Raw genomic sequence first — 6382 nt, 5'->3', positions numbered from 1 at the left:
CACAATGAGATTTGGTAAACGTTCTTCATGTGCCAATACCCCCTTCTTAAACTCGGCGTACTCTGGAGACTCGAATTCTGTCGTTTCGAACCCCAGCAAGGGTTCCAAGTCAATTGACTCTATCATCCTGGAAAGAGTGTCAGCCACTACATTTTCTGAGCCCTTCCTATGTTCTATAGCAAAATCATAGATCTGAAGCTTTAACGACCAACGAGCAAGCCGCCCATCCAGGTCCTTCAATGACATCAGCCACTTCGGGCTGGCGTGGTCTGTTATAATAGTAAAGGGCATCATTTCGACATACGGTCTGAATCGTTTCACTCCGAGGATGGCCGCCAGACATTCCTTTTCTGTGACGCTGTAATTCTTTTGGCATTTGTTCAGCTTCTGTGAGAAGTATTCAATGGGTCTTTCGTTTCCCTGATCATCCATCTGGAATAACACCGCCCCAACTCCCGTGTCGGACGCATCGCACTGTATGTAAAAACGCCGTGAGAAATCTGGATGGTTTAACACGGGCGCCGTTATGAGTGCAGTTTTCAGGGTTTCTATGGCTTGCTGAGCCGCGGAGGTTAGGTGGAATTTTCCACTCTTCTTCAAGGTATCTGTAAGAGGGGCGGAAATTTCTGCGAAATTACGGATGAACCTGCGGTACCACCCTGCTGTACCCAACAGACTACGAACCTCCCGCGGATTACGGGGATTATTTAGCTTTTGAATAGCTTCTATCTTCTTGGGATCTGTTCTTAATTATGAAACCCAAATAGCTCCATTCTTTGAAGCAGAAATGTTATTTTTGCAACCCGATTGTGAGTTCTGCTGCCTTCAAACATTCTCCTACTTCTTTCAAAATGGACAGATGTGATTCAAAGTCAGGGGTTACTATGAGTAGACCGTCGAGATAAACAAAGACTTTCTCCCGTAGTTTGGATGGGATGACTTTAGCCATCAACCGACACAAGCTTTGACCCGCGTTGCAGAGCCCAAAGGGCATTACGACGAATTGGTACAAGGGCCTTCCAGGGACAGTAAGTGCAGTGATCGGTCGACTCTCTTCCTCCAGCTCGATTTGCCAGTAAGCATGTTTCAGGCCGACACTGCTGATAAATATGGTTGAGGCAATTCTGCTTAGGATTCCATCTATGTTTTGAAGCGGATACGCGTCCTTCCTTGTCACCTTGTTCACCCTGCGCGTGTCCAAGCAAAGCCTATTTTTCCCAGGTTTCATGACCAACCTCACATAATTTTTCCAAGCACTCTCAATTTGCTCGATGACGCCTAGTCGCAACATCTCATCCACTTCAGCATAGACCGCCGCCTGTTACGCCGGAGATATCGGATAGTGCCTTGACTTCACCGGTACCGCTCCTTCTTCCAGTTCTATCCTGTGCTTTAAAAGTTTAGTCCGTCCCAATCCAACCTTTTCGTAAGAAAGAAAAGCTCATCGGACTTCAGCGAGTCGGGATTCCTGGGTCGCCGATAGTTGATGACGCTCGGGCTCGACAGTTGTAACTTCCTTTGGCTGCGACTCTACCAATTCCTCGACGCCACCTCCAAACAGTTCCGGAGCAATATCGAACTCCTTTCAAAAGTCTACCCCCAAATATAACTGTTGCTTTAAAGCAGTACATAGATACAAACACATGCTGGCCTCTCGTTCCCAGAAACCCACTCTCACGTTGACCTTGCCTAGTATCCGTTGATCCTCGCTGTTCGATGTTTTCACATTTCCCCTGTATGGTAACCAATCCAATCCATGTCGATCTACCAACTCATGGCAGCCGGTACCTAAAACGGAGCTTCCATTAGCTCCGGAATCCAGCAGTCCTTGGATCTCCTTATCTGCTATAGTCACTGTCGCGTAGGGCCTTGGATCGTCGATGGTGTACTTAAGGGATTCTATTTGCGATATCGTGCGCTGGACCTCCTGCCTTTCCATTTTCCCCTTCTTGAAGCGCTGCCTAGCCTTGTGAATCCGTCTGGTTACAGCTGTTATTCCCTCCAGTTGGTGGTCCTTAAAAATGCGTTTCCGAGCCTCCTTGTATCGCCGCCATCTCTCTCCCAATGGTATAGCCAGTCTGCCTTCCCTTCAGTTCAAAAAAACGGTTTCACTTGTGAATCACCTTGTGAATCCCATGGGACATGTCCTCTTGCACAAGTGAAGAACAAGTGACGCTCCATATAGAAAATTGTATGGAATGTCCGCATTTTCACAAGTGAAAATTCAAATGAAAGTTTTTCGAAGTCCCACGGGACTTTACTTGTTCCTTATACTCATTTTTCGTATGGCTTGTCACGTGCCGGTGACACGTCCCACGTGAAATCACTTGTGAAAGTCAGAATTTTTCCAATGAGTTTTCACTTATGAAATCACTTGCAAGAGACACGTCTCAAGTGAAATCACTTGTGAAAATCAAAATTTTTCCCATGAGTTTCAATTATGAAAATATTGAATTTAAAATACATACATTTTTAAATACATTTTATTTTATTTATATAAGATGGTATTATTCAAATTTTTAACTAATGAACAATTATTGTTTCTATTTTTTTGCACCTATACCCTTTCTAAAGCGAAAAATATCCGACTATATAGTTTTTACTTCTTGAGTAAACAATACAATATGAATTTTTTTAAAATGTTAATACTAAAATGTTTTAAATATGGAAATCAATTTTAACGGACTAAATTTCTATAGCAAAACAAAAAAATTTTATTGTAATAAAAATGTATAATAAGTAAACATAACATTATAAGTAAATTCAATTTACTTCATTTTACTATTATCAAATAATTTACTTTAAAAAAAATATTAGTTGTTTTTTTCGATATACAATAATGTTCCTAAAATGTTAGGGCAATCACATGTCGCTGCTCCACGAAAATTTTTCCGCCGAAATGTTAGTCGCTGACCGAGTATAACAGAGAGACGCAAAAGAAATAACGGACCGGCCGAAATTTGCTTCTGAGAGCGCCTAGTGCGGACAGATTATATGACAAAAAAGGAGAGGGAACTTCCGAATATCTGCCTCTCTTTGTTGCTCGATCGTTTTCGTAGGCAGTCTGCTACGCTGCGTCGACTTCTCTGCTGACGTCAACAGCGGCACAGCGTTTTAGGCAAAAAAAAAAAACAAAAAGCTTTTTGCCTTGCCTCGCTTTCATCTTCGACTACTGTCTGGAAATTCTGGTCTGGACTGCTACTGTACTGGACTTCGTCCACCCTCTGTCCTCGAAATTCCAGTCGTCTGGGGGGTACCGCTCGTGGTGTCTGTCTGGCTCGCCCCACTTCCTCCGCGAAAGCTCTTTCAGCGTCTCGACATTCGTCTCCAAGGTGTATGCCCGGATCGGAAACACGTTCTGCTTCAAGGACTCGCACAGATTACGCTTGATCATCCATTCTTCCGTAATTGGTAACCGCACCGCAGCCCTCAGTCTTCGCATCGCTTGGGAGAACGAATCCAGAGACTCTCCTGGCATTTTCCTCCGCTCGCTCAGGTCCTTGATCCTCTCATAGTCGCATCTAGTGTCGCTATACCGACGCTCAATAGCTGTCCGCAAATCCACCCAGGTTGCTATGTTGTTGGTACGGACCAGCAGCCAATACCATTCCGCCGCACCGTCGACCACCAGGCGGTGAAAGTTTCGGATAAGATCCGCCCAAGGCGTCCCATAATGCTGCCTTAAGTGCTCGACTCGGAATATAAATTCTTCCGCGCTCATCCCATCGGAGTTGCCAGAGAACTGTATACCCCATTTGTGCACTGGGACACAGTGTCCTCGTTAAGAACACCCGTAGCCTTCATGATTCCGCCGAACAGCCTTCCGTGTCTCTTGGTTGATTGCTTCCACTGGAAGAGGAACCCGGGCGGAAGTGCATACTTTCCTGTTGAAGATTCTGCTGATAATTCGACGGACCGATTTGCTGACGTTGTCCAGAAATGCCAGGACTTACTTCCGGGTCATTCCTGAATCGGTTTTGTATTGTCGGCTGATTCCCAGGATGACGACTTCCAAAATGACCGCCCGTAGGGAGTTCCTGAGCTCTAGTCGATGTTTCTGAACCCCCGATAGAGATGTCTTCCTTTCGACCTGCCTCATCAACTCAGCAAAGCATTCTTTGATAAATTGGTCAATATTACTATATATGATAAACCGTTCCAATTCAGCTCGAAACTGATTCTGGGATTCTACCACAAAGTTCCTCACATCGCTACCATGGCCCTGGTTGTCGACTCCCTCGAGGCTATACTGTTCTTGGATCGGATCTAGCTGGATGTGAGAAAATGTCGGTATTGGTGTGGAGTTGTCGCCAAGCTCTAATCTTTATGGGTTTTAATCTTTTGGCATTGGTTGCAGTGAAGGACAAGTGAATGATCCTGCCTTCCCTAAAGGGGTCGTAAGGTTCCCGCAATCTTCCATATTATTTCCATTCTTACACATTTTAATTTGTTTATTTATTTCTTCAAAAATTATTAATTTTAAATTTTTCATTCAGGAAACAGAAGGGGAAAGAACTACTATAAACTATCCCATCCTACACGGTGAACTGATCTGCGGCGCTATTTCTCTAATTGACTGTCCTCGACCTTGGAACATGATAGCAACATTTAACGTTTAACACAAAACAATGACAGAGTCGACTCTTTCCAACTTCGACTCAGTCGAAGTTGGGGAGTCAAGGGTGTCATTTTATTTAGTAATCATAAAATCCACGATTCTTCACCCGCCATCATCCCTTCGACCTCTTGATACATCTCAACCGCCGTTCGTCAGTCAAAGACACCGAGGAATCATCCAGAAGCTTCTGAGACTCCTGTTCTTAAGAGACTCAGGACTTCGGATTTCGGTTGTATTGGCGACTGCCTGAAGAAAAAGGATCTTTTTACGTCCCCCGACTGTTGCTCCTGTATCTCGATCGCAAAGCTTCCAGTCTGCTTGGACCAGCAGATGTCGTCGAGCAAGAAACATAGTACAGAACGTTTTCTTTTTTTACTTTCCTAATCCAAAATTTATTTCTCGTCTTTCCCCCAGATCTTTCTGCTGTTCGCCTACCGGTCAGACGAGGTCTTCAAAAAGGTCTATGGGAAGAGGAAAATCTTGTTGGAGCCTGGTGTGTTGCAATTTATATTTGAAATTGGGCGCCAATATTGTTACGTCCCAAAATAGGACTACGTGTTTCCGCGAGTGCGCAGCGCCGGCAAGCTCTAGAGCACTTGGGGTGTGGGTACTCCAACCCTGCCCACACACACGCAACAATAAACAAACAGATGTTTGTACTTTACAACACTTCACGCTGCAACAGCTGTCTTACTGTCCCACTTATTCCCTTCTAGGTCGCAGGACACCATCGTATATATTGTGGGCTTTTGGGATTAAACCCAAAGCCTCTGCGCTCCCACCCAACCGTAGCAGCCGTAGATGTCTCCGACTGCCCCTTGGACCGGTCACCGTAGGATACCTTGGAACCGTCTACATGTTCCCTCCCCTCTGAAAGATAGGTATACTCCATATTCATTCTATTACAATTTATTCACTTAGATTACTTACAGAACTTCTTCAGCTTCCCGTAAGGAAACCCATCAACCACCGCCCGCCGGGTGCAACAGTCCCACACAGGTTTTGTGTAGACGGATAGAATGTCTGTTTTCTTCCTTTCGGTCCCTACCTAAAAGAGCTCTCTTAATTGGATCCTATTCGACGCGGTCGCTGGAGAGGATTCTTTGTGGGATTAACAAGTGCTCCGCGATACAATTGCGGTTATGTTTGTTTTTTTTTGTGTTTCTTGGTTCTTTGGCTTTGACGATTTAAATATTAGGCCTCACCCAGAAGGAGCGATAAGAGATAAATAACAATTAGATACAAATATGAAAACACTCGCCGTGAATTGTTCACATCCGGCAAAAAATAAATTGGCTTAAATTTTTGATATAAATAAATAAATAATCGTGCAATAGATACTGTGCAATAAATAGGTTAATTTTAAAGTGTAATAAAAATCCCCTCCCCCAACAAATATACGAAAAGAATTTGAATAATTAAATAAATAAATAAATGGCTAAGTTAATGGACAAAACAACATAAATATAAAAGGATTATTTTGCGTTAAGCCGCCGATCGCTTCCAGCTCCGGTTGGTGACCCTATAACCTACATTTTTCCGGTTTGAATTTGAATTCGCCCCCAAACTGGCTCCAACTTTCACGTTACCCATCACTGGACCCTAAACCCACTTTGCATCCCTGGTTTTCTCGATAAATCGATTACTGAGGGATGGCGACATAACAACCAAACTAGCGTTTCGGATGCTTGTTTTTCCTTCCGCCAACCCATGCAGATTACGGACCTCTGTTCCCTGCATTCTGGGTCAATGTCCCTATAACCT

General features: G+C 44.1%; 1 long non-coding RNA gene across 1 annotated transcript; it reads left to right on the top strand.

Annotated features, from left to right (window-relative positions):
• Positions 1–4192: 4192 nt before the first annotated feature.
• LOC119562371 lies at positions 4193–5958 on the top strand. The gene is made up of 5 exons (XR_005221814.1): positions 4193–4402; positions 4497–4970; positions 5033–5270; positions 5335–5499; positions 5551–5958. It is a non-coding gene; the product is annotated as an uncharacterized LOC119562371 (long non-coding RNA).
• The last annotated feature ends 424 nt before the right edge of the window (positions 5959–6382 follow it).

This window comes from Drosophila subpulchrella, unplaced genomic scaffold, assembly GCF_014743375.2.
Source record: "Drosophila subpulchrella strain 33 F10 #4 breed RU33 unplaced genomic scaffold, RU_Dsub_v1.1 Primary Assembly Seq43, whole genome shotgun sequence".
In the NCBI taxonomy this organism is placed as follows: Eukaryota; Metazoa; Arthropoda; class Insecta; order Diptera; family Drosophilidae; genus Drosophila; species Drosophila subpulchrella.
The sequence above is the reverse complement of the archived record's forward strand: the minus strand, read 5'-3'. Positions and strand labels throughout refer to the sequence as shown.